The 23,333-nt window shown below is 39.7% G+C and overlaps 1 protein-coding gene across 5 annotated transcripts in view; it reads left to right on the top strand.

Annotated features, from left to right (window-relative positions):
* Positions 1-294: 294 nt before the first annotated feature.
* SOX5 (SRY-box transcription factor 5) overlaps positions 295-23,333 on the top strand; it is a 1,018,145-nt gene continuing 995,106 nt past the window's right edge. For 2 of the 5 annotated variants that reach the window (XM_017522806.2, XM_017522796.2), the window contains exon 1: positions 297-701. The gene's annotated coding sequence lies outside the window, so the exon portion shown is untranslated. Of the gene's footprint in view, positions 702-23,333 lie in introns of all 5 variants that reach the window. The other 3 variants (XM_017522805.2, XM_017522797.2, XM_017522804.2) reach the window with 3 other exon arrangements.

Here is a 23,333-nt window from a genome sequence, read left to right as displayed (position 1 = left end):
CCCTGGCTCCTTCCACTCCTGCCATTTCATTTTTATCGCTCCTTTAAGTGGAGGGCAGATTAAAAAAAAAAAAATCCTGCACAGTGTGGGTAATCGCCGCGTTATTTACAATCTAGTTACTCTGCAGCAGACGGGGAAGAAAACTCTGGGGCTCGCTTCCTTCGGATGGATAGAGAGGGCGGCCGGGCGGCAAGCTGCAGGAAGGAGGTCAGGGTGGGCTTGCGGGAGATCGGGGGTGACCTGGAGGGAGCGGGAGCCCCCGGCGCCGCCCCCGCGCCTGCCCCCGCCCCCGCCGCACCCCCTGGGGCGGACGCCGGGCCGCGGTGACCGCCGGCTGGTGCGCTGCCCTCGCCTCCCCCATTGTTCCTACTGTCTTTTTGCCTTTTGTTATTTGCACTCGCATTGTGTTGTTTGTCTCTGAAGCCGCCTCATGACCAGCAAAGGGATTTCACCTCGTCCTTGAGAGCAACACAGGGAGCGCGAGCGAGCGGGCGAGCGAGAGACGGGGGGAGAGAGAGGGACACGCGCGCGCACACACACACACACCGGCACACACGCACACACACAGACACACACACACACACAGAGTGAAAAAGGCGAGCCACCAAAACCCATCTCCAGTCTCCTCCCGGGGGCCCCCAGCCAGCCTCTGTGCCACTTTGCATCCCACGCCGGAGGAGGCATTAACGAGACCGGGTAAGGTGCGTGAATCGCTGCGTTTTAACTTTGTTGTTCGTCCCGATGTTGTTGTGGGCAGACCTCCAAGGCGCAGAGCTCCCCTCTGCCGCTCGCCGGGCCCGCCACTCAGCACTCGTTCCCGGCTCCAGCTGGAGAGCCGCGGAGGAGGGAGGGGGCCGCCGCCGGAGTTTCCTCAAGTACAGAGGGAGGGGGACTGGGCTGGGGGTGACGGAGAGGTGGGAGGCGGCCCGAGGCGCGGAGTGGCCCTGTCATCCCCGTGGCGGCTGGCCCGGGGATCCTGGGGCGCGGGCTTGCACCCCGACCCGGAGACGGGATAACTTTCTATTTTTGTTGGGAAGCCTGCGTACTGTTGCTGGTATTGTTTTGTAAGTGGTGGCGGTGGAGGTGGTGATGCGAGAGGAGGGCAGGAGTGCGGGGAGAACGCTGGGCAGCGCTGGGCATCTAGGCGAACGTCCAAGGCCAGACCCTAAAAGTTGGACAAAGCCCCTTAACCCGGCTAGGATATCAGAGCGACTCCCGGCTCACCCCCTAACCTTAGTCACCCCCACCTCCCGACTCTTTCGCCTTTTTGTTTCGCTTTCTGCAATCCTTCTCCCTACCACTTGCCCTCCCTCCCGCCCAGAATTTCGGAAACTAGTCTCATCCTTCAGGATTCTAGGGATTTCAGAGACCGGAAGCTTTAATTTTAATTGCAACTACTTTTTCCCCCCATCCTCGCTCAGTGTACCAAGTGAAGACCACTCACGTGTTGTGTCACTTTAAGCGCGCTTTTGGGAAATCTCGCTTGCACTTTGGGGTTACAGCAATAAGAAGCAATGAAAAGAGGTTATACGAGTTGAAATCAAATTGGATTTGGAAATGTTTGCGTTGGAGAGCCGCAGTTTGCTGAGTATTGATCGGATGCACACGAAACACTGTTTACATTTTTTTACTAGTCATTTTCCCTACACTTTGCAAAGCGACTATATTAATAAATAGATTGACCCTGATGAATTTCTGAAGACGTTGGTTTCTGTGACTAAATTCAGAATGTGATGAATACGAATTCATTTTAATGTGTTCCCTTCTCAGCTAAAGCAGGTCAAGCCGAGGAATCCTGTGAATATGCAGAGCCCTACACTCGGTGCCAGGCGGTCCAGGCACTCTGGGTGGCAGTCAGCTGTACTTTCTTACAAAAGTTTAGGGATTTGCTGGAACCCAGTCGAGATCCTCACATATCCAGACAGCCAAAGGAGTTTGTCAAGAAAGGCTTAAGGAGATGTCCCCAGGGACTGCCTTCTGGCTCAGCCCAGTTCTTTAGCCAAGGGCAGGACCAAGGGAATTCTGTGGGATTTGGGGCAGTAAGTGTGGGAATCTGCGAAGGGATTGGACCGTGATTTGTTTCCTTGCTTTTGATAAATAATGGCCCCCTAGTACCCTGAAAACACATACACGAACACGTACAAACAGGCCAATGAAGTAGGCACGTGGGACATTTGTAGGCAATGGACATTTCCATCAGAAAAACCAGAGGAGATTTTTGATCAGGATTACCGGAGTGAGGCTCCATGGCCAAGAGTGATTAGGTTAAGGGCCAGATGGCTTTAAAGTATACGGAAATGTTTTTCAAGTTTGACTTTTATAGCATTTATAAGGAGGACGTTTTCTTAGAGTCTTTACAGAACTGCTAAATTTTGATCTGTCTAATTTTAAAGGAATTCAGCTGTATGAGAATTGCTGTTAGCGCAGATAGGGAAGGAATCTGGTTTCAAATGCAGATACATGGAACAAAGTTTCTAGGGGTGCTTCTTCCTGATTTAAATATAGCTCCCAGGCAGAAGCCTAGATAAATTCAGCCACAATGATTTAAAATCATAAGTACTTACAGTGGAAGTTCTTTTAGGCACTGTGCAAAGTTCTCCTGCAAATTATGCCATCAACTGTTTATTCTTCAGAACTATGCAAGATAAAAATCATAAGCATCACTTAAAACTGATGCAATACAGCCTTAAATCCTTAAACTGCTAGGGATTGCTTTTGTTTGCCTAAAAGGTAGATCTTTCATCACATGAGTTGTTTAAAAACATTTAATTGTGGGGGTGGGAAGGGATGTGCATAATTATTTAGTTATTTGTGTTAATTACATAGTAGCATACTCTCTTGAGATTTTTTCTCTACCGGGCCCCTTTCTTTCTAGTGGTCTTCTCTTCTAACAACCTTGTTCCTGAAGAATCAACAGTTTTTTGTTTGCTGTGGGTTTAAAAAAATTCATTTTGTAGCCTTTTTGAATGGGTAGCATTGATCCAATTTGACACAGACTTGCAAATATAACTCTTAATACAGGAAAAACTTCAATTCTTAATAGGGAAACCTTGTATTAGTTTTGTTGAGCTTAAACAGTTCTGATTGAATGGCATGTTGTATACAGAATTCAAAACTCCCAAACCTCTTTGATAAATAACTAGGCATTTTAAGTCCAATGGCTAATTCAAATTAACTTAGTTCTAGAACATGTAAGTGCACATCCTGTTTAGACTGACACGTGGTTTGGTGAAAGAAAAAAAATGAATATACACTTAGAAAGATGCTGTCTGTGGAGTATATAAATAGTAAATAGCAAAAGAGTGAAGTTTATGCTCAGGTATGTTGGCATCTTTTTTGTTGTCCTCAGTGGAGCGAGTTATGAGTGATAAGGAGAATTTAAATTTCTAAATTTTTCTTTTCTAGTTAAAGGAATGAATTTAAATGCTTAAGCATTTTTTTTTTTAACTTACAAAGCAGATTTAAAATATGGTATGCTTACAGGGATGTACTGCCTTCTTGAAAAAGCTCTGTTCTTTTCCTGAGTGATAAGTAATCATTGATTTGAGGGTATGTTCAGATTATATATATTAAAAAACTTACAGGACAAAATTTATGTTTCCTAATATCTTAAAATACACTGGATTTCAAATAACGGACAGTTCTAATGTTGAACACTGTTTAGATTTCCAGCAGGCATAATTGGTGGATGTAATTGATTGGCATAACTTGGATGATTCACCCAATATCCTGTCAACTTCAATGGTAGAGAAGGCTATAATTAGAGTTTTGAGAGTTACCTGGAAACTTATTTGTCTAGGCCTGAAGTCAAATGCATTCCCTCACACGCTGGTCACAATTTTTTAGCCTGAGAAATGAAGATTTATTTTAAAGACAAAGAAAGTGCTTGGCTGTTTCATATAAACTATATCCTGAACTTAGATTTGTAGATAGTTAATGAAATAAAAGTCCGATTTTGTTCCAAACATTGTTTTAAAACACCCATTTGTAAATTGTCTACATTTGGTTTTCATATGTTAATGATTTGGGATCTGAAACTTATTTCAGAAAGGCATTTTGGTTTATCTTAAAAAACACCACACAAAACTGTCTAAACAACTCTGTAAATAAACTGTTCCAAATGCCTCAATTTGATGAATGAATTAAAGAATTATGGTTCTTAATCCAATTATGATCAGTCTGGTTATTCCATTTCCCATTTGGGGGAGCTTGGGGAGTTGGAATAGTAAATGATTCTCAAATGTGAGTGGAGTCTTTGTTGTTTACTTTGTGTGTGTGATGTAACATAAATAACACTCATACCTAATATTTATGAGCGGGATTTCCAATGTGGAGAAGTAATTTAATGATCTTAAATTAACCAAGAGTTCATCTGCATGAAAAGTTGCCATTAATAAAAGAGTAAAATGAAGTTTTTAAAAATATGAAGCAAAGATCTAACCTTTTGCTTAAATATGATGAATTCTGATATTTAAGAGTGGATAAATGGAGTGCTTCAGGCTCAGTCACAGGGCAGGCAATCAGGCACTTCTAGTTCCTTTTACCCAGGCCATATGGGGACATTTCTATAAAACTATTTAATAAATTTTACCAAATTCAGTTTCCTTGTCTTTAAAACCTAGTCAAGGTCAAAGGTAGGCTAACTGTGAGTCAGGGGAATTTTTGGGGGGTTGTTTCCTCCAGAGCTCTGCTCCTTTAGCTGCCTGCATGGGACTTTTGAATGCTTTCCCAGTGAGGATCCTGACCTTCCGGATGGGCCCTTGACAGTCCATTTTGCTTTGATGGGGCCTACTGAATTCCTGCCCCATTTGCCCCCTTTAACCTCTGGCTCATAGCTAATTAATTTAAAGTTATTAATAGTTCAGTATGGTTTAATTCTCAAACTACAGGTTATTACTGTTATCATTCTTGAAGCTTATTATGACCGTCTAATTCCATAGAGATAAACTTGTGGCAATTACAGGTATCAAGGAAAGCTTCCAGGAAGAAATATTTATAAGCATGAAGACTTTTTCAGTACCACTCAAATCATACCTTATAGGCAACCAATGATTTTACTTGCAGTTAAGGATGACATTCAGTTGGGGCAGTATATCAATAAAATTAGGAAAAATTTGAATACATGTAAGTAACCAGTAAATAACCATCCTTGAAAACTGAGCCATAAAAATGTGTCTTGGGGAGTACTAGTGATGGTAGCATTGAAGTCTACAAGTGTAAGTCCGTTCATTTTCTATTGCTTAAAGTTCATGATAAGTAAGAACAAAACACCCCCAAAAAAAGACCTGATTATATCTCTGATGCTCAGCTGCATGTCATTCAACTATTCTATGGTTCTATGACATCCTATGTACATTGAGTACAAATAATACAGTAGTCATAGGGATGAGCAGACTTTAGTTTGACATCCAGTTCATAGTCTCTGGTAGCTTAAGGCACTTTTTTCCTACTTCAACACCAATTAAACTGTTGGAGGTGAGGGAATTCGGGGAGAGCCGGGACAGGAGAAAGGCTATCTCATTTGGAGTTTTTAATTGTAGATCTGTGATTCATCCAAAACTTTATTTAGAGATTTCAGGGTTCTACCTCCTTTTTTATTAACCCCTTAAGCTGAAAATTCTGATGCTCTTCTTAGAGGGATATTGTTTGTATTATGTTAGATACTATTTGTGAAATGCCTAGTATAGTGTCTGTCATGAACTAGATGCTCAATAAATGTTAGCTACACTCAGCTCTCTCTCCCAATCAAGCCTAGGTACTGATCATTAATGTTTGAAGCCTCATTTTGTACTTCCTTTGAAATTATTTGAGTCTAAGAAGAAAAAATGTATCACTTTCTTGAGGCTGAGATCAACACTTTAAAATAGTGATTCAGTGAACGTCTATATATGATCTCTGACAATGTGATTTTATTAAGATGCTGTATTTGGTGCAAGTGTGAATTCTATCTTTTATTCATATAAGTGCTCCTTCAGTAATTAACATTTTTACCCTACATAATAGGTAAGGATAAATAAAAACTTCAGGGCCTAATTCTGTAGATTTCTCCCCTTGTTATCTTTTTGATTTCCTGTTAGCAAATATGAACTAGTGAAAATTTATTGAGATTTAATCCATTGATAATTCATCTTATTCACCTCTGCATTATATTAAGTTATAGTACCTGTGGAGAAGGAGAAAGTTTTTGTGGAAAAAGAAATCCATCTGATTTTTCAATGTTTTGCTCTCTGGGGTCAACACTCCTTCAAAGAGAAACTTGTAGGTTGGTTTGTTTATTTAAATTGGGTCCAAGGAAAAAGGCACCATGAATAAACCATTGCCTGGTTTGAAGAGGTGATGTAAAGTAACATGGAGAAATTAGTGGTTGTTTTCTCTTCTTACTGAAACAGAATTTGTCTATAACTGAGCAAAGATAAAGGAAAGCCTTCTTAAAACAGCAAATAAATGTATATTTTGCATTAATTGGGATTCCTGAAGAAGCAGATGCCAAGATGAGATTAGACATGTAAGAAGTTTAACAGGGGAGAGAGTAGAACAAGGTCAGGAGGGCCTTTTGACCATGAGGCAGGTTTGACACTTACGAAAGGAGAGGGGGAAGGGAAGAGGATTGAGTAGGAAGAAGCTTGAATATAGTGCAGTCTATGAGAGGTTTGGCTAGGCAAATAAGAGTCAGCCAATGGAAGGAACAGTCATCTATCTTGAAATAATGGCCTGTATTGGGATTCATCACTGTCAGTCATTGGCTGGGAGCAGCTGCAGGAAGCATGGCCTCTGTGCCTCAGTGGTGCTAGAGCTATAGGGGAAGCAGTTGGGGACGTAAGTCAATTATACTCTCAAAACAGGGGATCTGAGTGGTATATCTGTGGTTTGGCAGTATAGCCCAGTTTAGTAGTACCTTATTTGCTTTGGACAGGTGAACCTCTCTCTCTCTCTCTCTCTCTCTCACACACACACACACACACACACACACCATAAACTCACACACTCACACTTACACACACGAGACCTGGCAATTTCTTTGAGCTTTATTTTCCTCAACTGCAAAATGAGTGTAATGGCAGTATCACCTCACTAATTGGAATTGAGGTTATATGAGATCATCTCTAAGTCCATAGCATTGTTTGTAGCTTGGAGGAAATGCCCAATGTATATTGCACTCTTTTCAGTGCACTCACAAAATGCATCTGAAAGGTATAGATGCATTTCATCAGGTTATTGTAAATATATTTAAATAATGGATATTTTGTATAATTGGAAGGCATTGTTTATGCAAGCAACCATCTTTATGCTTATTTAAAAATAGGTCAGTTCATTTCTCACCCATTAATCCTTATTTCTTTTTTTTATCAGAGTATAAACTAGATACCAGCTATACCAACTGACCTTGACCATCTTCAGGTAATTTGCCCTAAAGCATGAGGCAGAACTCTCTTCATTTCCTTACCTCTCTAGGCTTTCTATTCAGTTGAGTAGCAACGCACTGGAAGTCTGCATTTTATCTTAAGCCTCAAACACCTTGCAAGTCTTTGCTCCCCTGTGTTACTGTTCCTGAACCAACTTGCAGCACCACAAAGCACTGAACTCAAGTGGCCCTCAGCGCGAGCTCCTGCTGTGACGAGTCACAGAGCCACCAGCACTTTGTTGCCTTAGATTTGATCACTGCCATGAGCAGTCCTTCGATTGTCAGCTAAGAGCCCCTTCAGGGAGTTGTCCCTTAATAGAAAGTCTCTTTTCTTCCCTCCTGTTGTAACTTTAAATTAAAAGAAACTGTAGAGGAGCTGGTGGCATTGCAGTAGTTCATTCTTCTACCCACTGGGAGAACAACATCTGAGAGAAGACGTTATTGGACTGAGAATTGAGTTGTTGCTATTTTTTTGGGCCAGAGTTGGGGGGAGGTGGTTGCGGTGGAGGATGAAGACCAAGTCATTTAGACTCAGTCAGACTGGTAATCAGGATTGTGATTGAGAGCAATACTTTTGTGTATGCAAGGAAGCATTCTTTTTGGATTCAAGAAGACATCCACTTAGTCTGTGAGTTTCAGTAGGTTTCCTGGGACCCCTAATATTTTGACCCAGATTTTTAGGTGGTTCTGTGTGTTGTACTGTGGGAAACTGGCCCTGGGACAACTTCGGAATCCAAGGAGGATGGGAGGCAGGAAAAGAGAGCGAATTTTTGACACGTTCTTCAGACAAGGGACTCCTCTAGGGAATCTGTGCCCAGGATAAGGACTGCTTACTGTGAAGCTTTTGGCATAATTTTTTCCTGAAGAGTGAGCATGGGTTGCTTCGATGTCTCTACTTAAAAAGGCTGACAAACTTAACATTTGTGAGAGCAAAGGAAAAAGATGTTCATACTTTGACGGTGTGTTTCCTGGACGGTGCGCCTCACTAAACTTCGGATTTAATCCTCCATTGTGGCAGGTTTATACCTTCCATAGTTGCTGGCTCATCCCTGTTCTGGTTTAGGAACTATGGCAAAATCTTCTGCCTAGATGTGCCAGTGTAATTCCGGACTACTGAGAGCTGACGTTTGATGTGTACTATTGGGAGTAGACTGGTTTGCACGCTAGTTCTTGTGATGCTTGGTGTTCCTCTGCACCCCTGGCACTCTTTCACACATGTCTGGCAGAATCAGTCTCATCAGTGTACTCTTGCACTGGGAACTGCTTTTGAAGATGTGCATACTCTTTCTTATAATTCTGTCTTGAATTTTCTTACTTCATTCTCAGCCTCATCGCCACGTACCTTCTCTGCTAACTGATTAGGAGTGTCTTTTCCATATCTAACCCGGAAACAAAGTGATCATTTTAAAGCACATGGAACTAACAGATAGAGATCTACCAGCATGTAAAGCCATTTCATAGAATTTCGTTCTGTTTATTTTTAGAGACTTCTTGGGGCCACCCGGAAGCTCTTCTCTTCCTATGTCCTTTTACCTGGCACTCCTTGCTGTGCTTTTCTTAACCTTTCTCTTACCACAAATTCTGTATTTTCATGACACCACTGTCCAATCTGCCTTGTGTTGGTCTTGCTGCGTGAAGTGAAAGGTTTGCTAAATACATTGCTGCCTGGCTTGAAACAGGTAACCATAGGGCGACATAAAGAATTTCCAGTTAGAAGGTAAGTTCCCTGAGGGCATTGAATTATAGTCCTTGCAGAATCATAATGCCTGGAACAGAGCAGCAACTGCGTACATGATTGCTGAGTGAGCACAGTTTGCAGGATGAGCTTCATGTTGAGTCAAGGCTGCGTGATGGGGAGGTAGGAGAATGAACAGCTGTTAAGTGTTTACTGTGTTCCAGAAGGGGTGCTAGGTGCTGTACGTGGATAATCTCATTTAACCCTCCCAGCCCTCCTATCAGATGGATATTAGCGCCTTTTCACAGATGAACAACAGACTCCGATGGTCAAGTGACTTGCCCATCTTCCTCAGCTCTAGTGAGTAGGATAGTCATCGCCTGAATTTCAGTCTATTTGATTCTTCCACTTGCACTCTCTTCCATCACAAGGTGTTGGTGAGGGATTTCTTTCTGTAAAATGGGAGCACTCACTACACCTGCCTATCGCATGAGACAGGAGGAAGAAATGAGAAATGGTTATCGAAAGCCATGTCTGAACTGTAAAGTGATTTTTTTCTTCCTTCTTTCTTTCTTTCTTGCTTGCTTTCTTGCTTGCTTTCTTGCTTTTTTTTTTCAAGGTCTCACTCTGTTACCCAGGCTGGAATGCAATGGTGCAATCATGGTTCACTGCAGCCTCAACTGCCCAAGCTCAAGTGATCCTCCCACCTCAGCCTCCTGAGTAGCTGGGACTACAGGCATGTGTCATCATGCCCAGCTAATTTGCTTTAAATTTTGTGTCGAGATAGCGTTTTACCTTGTTGCCCATGCTGATCTTGAATTCCTGAGCTCAAGTGATCTGCCTCCTTGGCCTCCCAAAGCGTTGGGATTAGAGGCATGAGCCACGTGCCCGGCCTATAAAGCCATTTCTAAATATTGCTTATTATCAAGTATCCACTAATCCATATAGTCACCAAAAAAAAATCTTCATTTTACACACAGATGTGTGTTGCTTATACTTAAGGGGAAATATTTTATGACTTTAAGCAGGGATTCTGAATACATAAAAACCGATATCAAAGGAAATTGCAGAACAGTGTTTCTCGAAGGTGATCATCCAGTCAGTTAGTTGAAAACCACTTGGGATATTTGTTAAAAACAGGCCTTTCTGGGTCTCATCCCAGACATATAGAACCTGAATCTCTGTGGGTGTAACCCCGTAACCCTGCATTTTTAACAAGCATGACTGATGATTCTTTTGCACATAAAAGTTTGAGAATCAGTGATAAAAAAAATTCATTGATCTAGTTTGGTAGTAAGTTATATATATATGGCATATGGAATTTAAGTTAGATGCTCACAGAATAGTGGTAGTGCCAAGATAAAGCACAACTGATTGTTGGACTGCTAGAAAGACTTTTTTTGATAATGTGGTTTTAGGAGTTCCAAAATAAAATTTAAAGAGCCTTTAGTAATTTGAGTGTATAAAACATTAGCATGCTTAAAGTCAAGAGTGAGGCGACCCTGACATAAGGAATTTAGGGGTTGAGGTGTGGGGAAGGGGGCCCTGGGGCCAGTTATATGTATTCTAGCCTTGGAAATAACTTTTTAACAAGTCAAACTGAAGGAGACTAAGTAGATGGAAGACAACAGGTTGATCTGTTTATCCAGCTTTGTATCCCAAATAATGCAATGTCTGGGACATAGTGGGTGCCTAAAGATGTTTGTTTAATAAATGAATAAAAACACACAGAAGGAGAGAGCAATGTGTAGAAAACAGACTAGGATAGTTTGATTATGATTACTATGGGTAGAGAAGGCGAGAAAGGGTAGGCTGAAAAGGAGTCCTGGTGAGATAACATGAGGACAGGGTTTTAATTAGGCTAATACGGTCCTTACAGGAAAGTGCTTTTTGTGCAAACAAATAAACAATGAAAAATACTAACCCGAGGTTTGTATGGGATCAAAACGTGAGTGCACTGTGTCTATTATCTTGGGATAACAGTTACTACATGAAGATACAGGCTTTGTCTATTTGTTCTTCCTGTGATCTGTTTTGTTCTCCATGTGGTCGTAGCACTCAGCAAACATTTATTGAACAAATGATAGAGCTTCCGCGTAGACGGAGGAAAAAAAGCATTTATGTTATACAAAAATATCTTGTAAAGAGAGAAGCTAAACCTTTGCAAATGCTAGCCAATAGACTGGCGATCGTGAAAATAATAAATCTTCATAAAACCGTACATTCTTAGACAATCTATTTAAGGTTCAGTAAGGTCTGCATCTGATTGTTTGTCTGTCACTGAGCAGTGCTTTGTGGCCACCTCTACTTTCATTTTACTGTTATGAAAATCCACCAGGGTGCCCAGCACAGTGTCTTGCTAATATTAGCTATTTAATAAGTATTTGATGAATAATTCAATGAATGAATGAAGAGTAATGGCTTGGGGCTGGGGGGAGATGGGAACTTGAAAGCAGCCTAAGAAGAGAGTCTCCCTCATTCACTTAGAATTCCCAGAGTAACATGTGATCCAGAGATCTTTAAGCAGGCAGATTTCCCATACAGGTCAAGGCCTGGTTATTGGAATCTTGAGGGGAAGGATGTTTGCTAAGGTGATGACTGCAAAAGTGAGTTCAGCATTGTTAGAAGAGGCAACCATTCATTTGATCTGGAAAATATATGGGGCGGGGAGAAAGGTAAAAAGTAATTCTAAACCCAGCCTGAGTTTTAGTAGAAAAATGGCTCTAATTCAAGCAGTGTAATGTTAACATCAATGCATGTCTCATGGCTCAAACCCTGCATACTGCTTTGGAAATAAAAGGAGATTGTGTAAAGAATTAGCAATACAAGGCATTTTTAAGTGCTTTATTGCAGAGGCCTGCGATACTCTGTGAAATCTATGCAGCCTCTTTCTTCCTGCTGTGCTTAATTTCAGAATCTGATGCTATTACCTATCCTTGGAGGAAAAAAAAATAATCATTCTCTGTTAACTCTTAAAAACCAACTTTGGCCAGGCGCGGTGGCTCACGCCTGTAATCCCAGCACTTCGGGAGGCCGAGGCGGGTGGATCACGAAGTCAAGAGATCGTGACCATCCTGGCCAACATGGTGAAGCCCCGTCTCTACTAAAAAATGCAAAAATTAGCTGGGCATGGTGGTGCGCGCCTGTGGTCCCAGCTACTCGGGAGGCTGAGGCAGGAGAATTGCTTGAACCTGGGAGGCAGATGATGCAGTGAGCTGAGATTGCGCCATTGCACTCCAGCCTGGTGCCTGGTGACAGAGCAAGACTCTGTCTCAAGAAAGAAAAAAAGAAAGGAAAAAAAGAAAGAAGGAAAGAAAGAAAGAAAGGAAAGAAAGAATAAAGAAAAGAAAGAAAGAAAAAGAAAGAAAGAAAGTAAGTAAGTTTAACTTTGCACTTATTTTCAAAATAATCTTTCTGACATTTCTTCAGAAGAGAGAAGTGGTGTATTTAGCTGTGGAGTTTAGTATCTAGGATTGCTTCTAGGGGACAGGGTTAGAATAAGAGGGCAAGTTGGAAATAAATGTCGCAGGCAAAAGTTTAGAAATGGCTCAAACTGTTTGAAAGATGAGGTCTCTAAAGGGGTCAGCGGAGGTTGTGTTTGGCCTGAGTCCAGAGCAGAAGCCAGAAAGGTAAATGGGTTATAAGGAAGATCGGCAGAAGCCAAGACAGGAGTTAACAGCATAGGTGGCTGTCTTATGACATCAAGACCTGTCCACCAAAAACCATTTCCTCCCTGGCATACCATCATGTCAGCCCTGCTCCTGTCTCACTTGAAAGCACAGTTGACATTGATGTTGATTGATAAATTATTGTTGCTAGACATTGTGCTAAGCAGTTTATTTTTATTGAATTTTCCTAATAACTCTGACATAGGTACAGATGCTGTCCCATTACACAGCCAAGGAGACTGAGCTTGCTCAAAGTAGCGTAGCTAGCAATTGGCATAGCTGAGATTTGAACACAGAGTGGGCTGATGCTGAAGTCTGGGCTCTTGCTCATTGTAACATACAAAACATATATTAAGTCCTGTTAAGTCATCCCTCAAAATGATGCTTGCATTTTCCCCTTTCACCCTGAATCACTGCAAAGTTCCCCAAACTAGTATCTGTCCCTAATCTGCTCTATTTACTGCTATTAGGCCAATCCTCCTGACATGCTATTAATATTTAGAAATATTTCTCAAACATTCAGAGTGCCTACCACACATGGATGTGACTAAGATTCTGAAGTCTGGTTTTTAAGGGCTCTGCAATGTCTCCAACTCTGTCTTTTCAGGCTCATGTTTGAGACTTTCCTTTCAAGAATAATTTGCTTGTGATCTGGCTCAAGCTGAACAGAGCTTCTCCGATGACCCCCATACTATCTGCAACATGTCAGCCCTATTAACTCTTCTCAGAATGCTCATGCAGAAGCCATGCCATTGCACAAAAGCCACTTCTGACACCTGGCCCTGTCCAACTCATGGATTTCTTCCAGGATTACTTCTTCTATCTGCTTTAAATCTCCTCATCAACTGATTTTCCTCGGTTCCCAATCCACTTTGCTCTCTATTTTTGCTTTCTCTTTTTTTTTTGTTTCTTCATTCATTCAGTAATCAGTAAATATTTATGGAGCACCTACTATGAGCCAGACACCATGTTAAATGCTAGAGATTCAGTGGTGCGTGAAACAGGCATATATTTTGCACACAGGGAATTAAAGTCTATTAGGGAAGATAAACTTCAATCAAATAATTATCATTTATGATTGCAAATTGTGGAACTGTATTTCACAGAAGATTATACAGCATACGAGAGAGGTTTCTGATGTATTTGGGGGAGGAGCAATTAGAGGATGAGTCCACGAAGATGTCACATTTTAAAGATGGCTAATGAGGTAATGAGGACAGGAGAAAAAAATCTTTCAAGGTGGAAGGACTAGCACGTGTAAGGGTTCCAAGAGGGAGGGAAAAGAGTGTGTTTTTAGAATTAGAAGGGTAGCGTGGGTAAAGCAGAGTGGAAGGGAAATCGATGGAGATGGGGTTGTAGAGCGACATTGGGATCAGATCATTAAGCCTTCCCAGCTATGTTATAGAATTGAGTCTTCATAATAAGGGTGATGAAAAACTCACTGAGGTTTCTCAAGAGGACAATACAATTTGTGCCTATAGCCTGTGGATCACATTTCAGAGAGGCAGGAATGAATGGATTTGGGTGAGCTGGAAAGGAGGCTATTGAAATGATTCACACAGAGAAACATGGTGGCTTGGACTATGGCAGTAGTGTTAGAGAGGAAGGCAAGAGGAAGGATTTCGGAAACAAACACGCTGTTTCAGATGCTTCGTACCACACTTCATCCCCATTCCGCTAACCAGCTGAGATGCTCCCACTGGTAATCTCCCATTGTTTCCATGTTTCACAGCTTTAAAAAGTAGGTGCTTAAATTCATACTCCTAGTTCCCAGGGACTCTGCTGGTAGGGAGAAATTTGACACAGAACATATAGTGCCTACTGTCTACGTATACATATTTGCCTTCGCCTCTTTATGTCTTCCTTTTATACGACTCTTCTCCCTCATATAGATATTCTAAAATCCTACCCATCCCTTAATTTACAAATTAAATTTTACTGTTTCCCGGCATTCTCATCGAATATACTAGCTGAATATCCCTCACTCTGATCTTATGACACTAACTACCTTTATGGCTTTTGACATCTATTGTAGCGTATTGTAGTCATGTCCTGAGCATGTCTTGTCTCCTGAGAGATATATATTGTGAGTTTGTCAAGGGATATCAATGCTGTAGCTCAATATTACACTGCTGTTTTGGAGTTTCCTTTCTAGCTGGGTTATTTACTTAAGCCTTCTGAGTCTGATTCCTCATCTGCAGAATGGGTATAATTATATTTACTTTATAAAACCATTATGAGGAATTAATGATAGAATGAATGCAAAGTACTTAAAATAATCTCTGGCACATAATGAATCCCAGCATACAATAACAGTTTATGGTTTAACTTAATTCCTTGAAGTCAGAACCCTGTGTCTTATTACTACTTTTGTCTACTTGTACCTCGGTGAATATTTGTTGAATTCAGATTTGAATTTAAGTCTCATTTCTGCCAGGGGATACGAATGCTGTCTAAATAAATGTTGATACTTGTCTGTAAGAACTTCAAGTTGATAGGGGAGCTAGTAACAGAAACTGGTTATTTGTTATTGTGGTAAGTATAGTGGTAAAGAGATAACCCCAGATAGAATATTTTGAGAGCACCGAAGAGAGGTTGGGGAAGGTTTTCTAAGATAATTGATGCCTGAGCTGAGTATTTTATTAATCAGTTATGTACCTATTAAAATAATGTGTGCACATAATATAAAACCCAAGGCTAAATAATAAGAGAGTGTTTTTGTCCTACTGACAACTCTGCGCACTCCATTCCTACTACTTTCAATTCTGTATTTCTAAGTGAAATGTTTACTACTTTTTTTTTGATTAAAAAAATGTTAGATATCAGTTGACTTCCACTATTTGGCTCCTTATACTATACTCGTCCTACGTCTGCTTCCTAAAACCACACATTTTTTCTCTGATTGTTCCAATATAATTTCTTTTTTTGTTGTTAAATCAGTTCAGTAACACACTTACTTTGACTATGTAAAAATTGTCTGTGTATTCCTGAGCATATTATGTACTGATTACTTTGCCTTTTTAAAAAAAATACAACTTATTTTGTTTCCTGGAGTTAATAAAGGCCTATGCCCAAATCTTCCAAAGTTTTACCGGAAGTACTCCGTGTTTACTGAATTCCTGAGCCGTGGTTTACCGGGTATGTGGCATATCCAGAGCGGGCCCTGGGGGAAGTCAGCCCTCGTGCAAGGACAATTTTATTCCTGGTAGAATTTACAGTTGTTGGATTCAGGTGATAAAAGGCTCACCAACTTTTCATCCGCTAGATTTTTTACCTTTTGTGCAGATGAAGCAGCCACTTATTCCCTGCCCTTGGACATTCTGCTCCCACCAACCTATCCTTACTAAGGCTATGAGTTCAGCTAAGCAAGGCAAGGGGTGGTGCTCTGAGAAAGTGGGAGTGTGTTCCAAGAAGAGAGGACAATCTGAGTGAAGAGGTGTGGCAGTGAGAGATAGCATGTTGTGTTTGTGGAATTACAGATAGTTTGGTGTTAGTCAGGGCAGGACTGGCTGAGATGAGGCTGTGATGGTAGGCAGGGGTTAGATCAAGGTGATCTTTTTATTACAGACTCATACGCACTAGATTCTGTCATGTAGGCCATGGGGAAACTTACACTGTTAAGTAATGGGGTATGTTTTACTTGTGAATGAATGACAGAGTGAGCAAAAAATGGAAAACTAGCTCCTTAGGTCAGCAGTTAAAATGCTGTCTTTGCATATCCAGTGACGTATTAATATTTTAGGGGTACTCCATCAGGCAAATTGTTAGAGCACAGATCCCCCAGAATACACGCACATGCCCAGAAACACACAGACATTCACAGTTTATGTACATGTGTTGCTACTTTAGTTAATATTCAAGGCCCAATAAACACTGAGAGCAGGGTCCAGGTTGAACGATGGTAGGTCTAACAGCCATGTCAGAGTTTCCTGGAGACCTACTCTGCCATGTAGATTTGCATGCAGTGAGTTTCTGGGAGGGTTTGCAGGGACACCATCTGTGAGGGGGTGAGGGAAAAGGACAGACAGGAGGAGATGTTGACTGTGATGCAGTTGAGGCTTCAGCTTGCCCATGGGAAGCTCTGGAACTGGATGGCTGTTCAGAGTTGTTCTGAAAGGAGACCCGGAGCCAGGTGATTGCAATTGAACATCCGGGTGGGATGTGGGCCATCCCTGTGGAGGGGCCACAACAGTAATCTAGGGCTATTCTTGGTAAGGCACTGAGCTGGGAGCCTCCAGCAGTCAATACTCCTGGCGGCTGGCACAGCACGTGCCGCTGGGCACCACACCACTGCAAACAACCTTTCTGATAACTTCTCTATTTTTTAGAATTCTAAAATGCAGATGCCAAAGAGCTAGCACTTGGTCCATGAGATGCAATTCTGCCATTTTCCTGGGTTCACTTATGTTTGCATTATTAGTATTACTTGAAAATCTGTCCTTTTTTTTTTTTTAGAAGGAAATCTTTTTAAACCCCTTGTCCATTTCATGAGGGTTAATTTAGCTAAATATTAGACAATGCAATTTATAATCCATTTCCTCAAGCACATGAAAACTGTTATGTGTGCCAAAATGGTGAAACAAGAGAGTAAAGCATTAACATTAACTTCTTCCTGTTGTGAAAATGAGGGCCCCAGTGGCAATCTATTAGTGATTAGATTAACAAATAAAACCTTGTAGATCATCTTGAATTTCTGGCTTTGGAGAAAAATTTCTTTATGGAATGAAACCAAGGCAACATTTTATTGATTGATTTATTTATTTTTATTGTACTGTAAGTTCTGGGGCACATGTGCAGATCTTGCAGGATTGTTGCATAGGTACACACATGCCATGGTGGTTTGCTGTTTCCATCCCCTCCCATCACTTACATCAGGCATTTCTCCCAGTGTTATCCCTCCCCAACCTCCCTGCCCCCTGCTGTCCCTTCCTTAGCTCCCCCATCCTCCAACAGACCCCAGTGTGTGATGTTCCCCTCCCCATGTCAAGGTAACATTTTAATTGGTGGTAGGACAGCTGGTTGGACCTAGACATATGGTAGCGGTGATGGGGTCTCTGTGTACTGGGTATAGTGTTGCTCAGTGGACAAGAGGTAATCAGTCAGGAAGTGTAGTCCTAGGTTTTTTGAGGTTCCCAGGTGGGCATCTAAGTCAGTACTTGCCTAATTTTTCTGATCATCTATGTAAACCATCAATAAAAAATATATTACTCTACTAATGGCAAATACATAGAAAGGGGATAAGATAAAGAGGAAATAAAGAATATCTATAAAATGAGAAATGTAATTAGAAGCTATAATATTTTCTTCTAATATGCCATTGGATTTTTCTTCTTTTTGCACCCACTTTGAATACTACTGAACTAGATTTCTAAAGCGTAAGTTATGTACTAAATGGGGACAAAGTGCATTGTAGGCAAAATTTGGCAAATTAATGGGGTTGACTTATGCAGCTATTTAAATGAAGTAGTATGAGCTCCAAGCATTAAAAAAGTGAACTGAAGAAAAATTAGGTTTTAGAATAGAATTGGGATGCTTTAAAATGTTTTTTGAAATCATGGAGGGAATGTGTGTGTGTATGCATGTGCGTGTATATCTGTGTGTATGTTTGCGCTAGCCAGGGTCATAATGACTTAGCGTTTCCTCCTGTTTAGCAATTCCTCACAATTAACTAAAAGGTTGGGGCCACACTGACACTATTACCCCTCTGTATATCTGGCACTAATTTACGACCCATATCCTGCCTTATATCCCAGAATGCTTTGAATGTTCTTTCATTGTTTTATTTTTTTTCAGATTTATTACTATATAAATCAGTTAACTGCAGTAATGAAAAGATATCTTTATTAGTGTCATCTCTGCAATAGAAAAACTGAAAAGACAATACCATCCACAAATACAATAATTTCCCCTCTTTTTGGAGTTTTAAATGTTTATTCGCATTTTTCTGGTAAAACTCAGCCTCGTTTATAAGAATTATCCTAGAGTCATCTTGTACCTGAACTTAAGATAGCTTCCTTATTAAAATCTTTTATTTTGCTAATAAAAATCCATTTCAGCTATGTTCTCTTTTTTTATATTTAACAGTATCTACTCACAGATATTGTCTGCTTTAAATTTCTTGGAAGAAAGGCGATAAATACATTTCAGGTAGCATTATTATTACTTTTCATTATAGGTAAAATTAAAAGGTAGCTGGATTTGGAACCAGTATATAGATATCTTAATAAGGATATGGTAATCATGGTTCAGTCCCCAAGGAAACCTAATCACATAATCTTAAATATAGTTAATAAGTTAAAAGGCAGAACCTTGTTGTGCTAGCATGCTATCTTTAAAATAATAAAAATTAAGATTCTTTAAAACTATATGTACAAATGATCTTTCCATTGTTTAGTGAAGAGTGTAGACTGTCTCTCAGAAAAATATTATGACTTGAACTCTTCAAGTGACTCTATTCTTATTTGTTATTAATTTCTTTATGACTATTTGCATTTGCATATTGATTTTAAAAATTTTTTCAAGACAAGTCTCACTCTGTCGCCCAGGCTGGAGTGCAGTGGTGTAATCTCAGTTCACTGCAACCTCTGCTTCCTATGTTCAAGTGATTCTCCCACCTCAACCTACCGAGTAGCTTAGCCCACACATGCATGCCACTATGCCTGGGTAACTTTTGTATTTTGTGGTAGAGATGGAGTTCACCATGTTGGCTGGGCTGGTCTGAAACTCCTGACCTCAAATGATCCTGCTGCCTTGGCCTCCAAAAGTGCTAGGATTACAGATATGAGCCACCATGACCAGCCACATGTTGATCTTCATAGTAATTTAAAATAAACAATGTTGTATTTTATTAATCTTAACTTCTTATTCATTCATTCAAACATTTTTTATCGAAAGTCCATTTTTGGTCATGTATGAATTGAGTAAGGGGGTTACAATGGTAAGCAGAAGAGATTTGGTTCCTGCCCTTATGGAGCTTCCAGTCTAGTGAGGAAGATGGAGGTGAGTCAGCTGACCATACCAATAGCCTAGAGAGATGCTCTGTCCTCCAGTATTGTTGCGACTGGTAGCTGGATTGTTCATTCTTTTAAAAATCATGAACGCATAGAATCTTAAATAAATGGTATTTACATTAAACATTTTATTATTTTTAACTTGTGTTGCTTTATTAATTTATCAGTGTTTTATTGTTCATCGATACTTACCAATTTGGCAAGTAATTGGTGTAGAACTCAGACTTAAGTATGGGTCTCCTGAGTAATGACTCTTATTATCTTCTTGGCTAAGCCACACCCTTAATATATATTGAACAGTTCTTAGTTTTGACTTATTAAAAATGGCAGGAGAGCCTAAAGGCATTTAGCAAGCAATCTAAGTGCAGAATTTGCTAGTTTTAAAAAGTTTTCATACCAATGTTATGAAGTTGACACCTAATATGGTGGTTTTTATAAACAGTTTGCCTTTATTCTTTCCAGAGCATGCAATTTGGTGTCAATAAAACATTCATTTTGGCCTTTATATTTCCCTAATTTTGTCATATTTAATTAATGTATATGATTATAATAACAAATGACATAAACAGACGGGGTGAAACAGACAAAGTGGTGAGAGCAGGATTGTGTGGGTTAGTAGAGGAGCCTTTTTGCCATTAGGGTGCCACGTAGGCCTATTGAATACTTTGCAGAAGAAATGGAGCACTTTAGTTTCTCTGGCGACTTGGGGAATGTAGGTTGGCTAAGAACGTTGTACTATAAATATGTATAGTGATAAGTGCTATCGAGTGTATTATGGAAGAAAAGTGCAGGCAGCTATAAGGAGATATAGAGTAGCTGGATTTATTTTGGAAGTCCCAGAAGGCTTTCATGAGGATGAGCCATTTGGGGTATGGTATGAAAAGCATTAAAGGCCAACTAGGTGGAGAAGTTGTGGGTGAGTAGGGATTGGGGAACAGCACGTACAAATCTCTGCAATGGGCTAAAGCTTGGCTGTTAACGGACGAGGAGAGCGGTGTGGGCAGGGCACAGAAAAGAAGGGCCAAGGCTGTGAAGGATGAGGTTGGAGGAGGCAGCAGTCATATCACGTAGAGTCTTGTTGGTACTCTTAAGCCTTTGGGTTTTTAATCATAAAAGCATTGGAGAGTAATGAAAATATTCAGAATTACAATTTAAAAAGATTATTCTGGCTGTCGTTTGGAAAAAGGAATAAAGGGACATCAGGTAGTGATCAGAGTAGCCTAAATAAGAAATGTCCTTATTCTGCAAACTACCCATTGTACTGTTCTTCGTGGCCTGCTATGTGACTAAATGGGTCTTTGAAATACTAGAGGGAAAGCAGAGCCTAAATTTATCATAGTTTAAATCTTTTTATCACCCAGGAAGACCTGGAACAGACTTTTCCATACGCTACTCTTTTACCCTTTTCTCCTTTTACATTTGTATTTCTGTTCACTGTTTCAGCACATTATGTTCTCAAAACAATAGGGAAAAAAAGAAAAGTCATTCTTTTAAGCTTGTACCATGCTATTGACTTTCTTTGAAAGGAAAACAAGTATGTTTATTTTATCCCTGTGAGGCTAAAAATTAACCATGAAACATCCTTCTTTACTTCTAAACCGTGTGTAACAAAGAAATGCTTTATTGCAATTTCATCAATAATTCAAATGCGACTTAAAGGAAAGTAGGGCAGCTAAGGAAAAAGCACACTTGTTCCATAATTGAGTCGATTAAATAGTATTGAGTCCCATTGTCATAGTCATATTGATGAAACAACTTTTATAACTATGAAGGTCTACTAAAAAATAAAGCCTCAGAATTGTAATGCAATGTCATGGACACTTCTTCATTTTTTTTTCCATTGTAAAATACAAATAATGAAAGCAACCTTTTACCAGAGTGTAATATTAAAGGAGCAGCTTTTGAAAGGTGCTCTCATCAGAATATTAGTAGTTTTCAAGGCTGTGCAGTAATAATCCAAGCTATTTTGGAACTGTGCATACATTAGAGTTCTGGTGCAGCATGATACAATAATGTGTGAAAAAGTGTAAGATCACACCTTGTTTAAATTTGCAGCTTTTGTGCATAATCCCACAGTGAGCTCTTGCCATATTTTTACTGTTAATAGGAGAAAAAAGTTTATAGAAGCCTACAGATTGGGGCTTGTTGTAAATATCTGACAATGAAAATAAGGTTTTAAAAAAATTGCATGCCATCTTTTTTAAAAGATTAAAATAGTTATGTTAAGTTTATATTATGTATACTATTTTGCAAATCAACTTATGGTTAGTTTTACCCAATGGAAGCTTCAGCATACACATACATAGTCATCTAAAGGAAAAATGTAGATTTGCTCTATTTAATATTTGCAGGGTATGATTGAAAAGTACAGAGTTTGATTTTTGAAAACAACAATTGCATCATAATTTACGCATTCATATTAATGTCGTTTTCAAAATTGTCACCCAGAGAAGCAAAACCCCTTTTCCAATGATGCCATTCTTCAAAACATTTTGGAAAAACTTCCTCTCTCAAAATTGTCTTTTGAATTATTTGCAAGCCTGACTAAAACATCCATCTCATTACTCTCTAATCGCATTTTATACCAAGATTCATCATCTTTTTTTTATTCACCAGAATTGGCTATAAATGTCTCTCTGAAATGATGAAAATGGCTAAAATTGACTTTCAAATTATGAAATTTGTCACCATTGAGGATATTTAGAAGTGAGTGTGCCTGCCTGTGTGTGCACAGACTTAGAAAACAGTTTCAAATGAAGAGAAAAATACTGTGAATAATGGCTGATCTTTAAGTGAGTGTGTTCTGAGGCAACCGTGAACACGGTAAAATACATTTGAACTTAGGTGACAAGGTGTGTTTGTTTAAAAAAGTCACATTATCTTTTTAAGTGTACATTAATTTTTACAACGTATACAAAGAAAATGTGAATACATCTTTTGGAATGCAAGGCCAAAAGCCTTACATAATTAGCAGTATACTTTATTATTAAAACAATTAAAGGATTAAGCAACTACAGTGCTAATCCTATGTTGGCAGATTCTTCAGATAAGGTCCTTACATGGGAACATCTCTGTATAATTTTATTTAAATACTGCCATTGACTGTCTGATCTGTGAGTATGTGTATTCATCAGCATCTTACATGATTCATATTAATTTTTATGTCATTTGAAGGCACTAGTAGGTTGGTAGCACTTGGAATTTTCATTTCAGTTCACCTCTTCATATAAATAATTGATCCAGTTTTCAAAACTATTAGTAGTTTTTAAATTGTTTTCTTAGCCATCAGTAAAGAACCCATATGGTTACATGTGCTTGAAAGGTAAAATAACTGGAATGAATTCCAAATGTTTTCTTAAGAACTCTGTGGTCATTCAGTGTTTATGTGTTGAATGACTTATGGGTAAAATGAAAATGAAGTAGGACTACGTTAATATATGTATCCAGAAGTTCACCATTTCTTCCCACTTTGAACATCTTTATTGTGTTTCTTCTTAAATATGTAGGAAATGAAAGAAATGTTTGCCCGAGAGACTTAGGTGGGAAGTTTTTCTTTTCTGAGTATTAAGGAGAGGAGA

The sequence above is a fragment of the Cebus imitator genome, unplaced genomic scaffold, assembly GCF_001604975.1.
Source record: "Cebus imitator isolate Cc_AM_T3 unplaced genomic scaffold, Cebus_imitator-1.0 Scaffold25, whole genome shotgun sequence".
In the NCBI taxonomy this organism is placed as follows: domain Eukaryota; kingdom Metazoa; phylum Chordata; class Mammalia; order Primates; family Cebidae; genus Cebus; species Cebus imitator.
The sequence above is the reverse complement of the archived record's forward strand: the minus strand, read 5'-3'. Positions and strand labels throughout refer to the sequence as shown.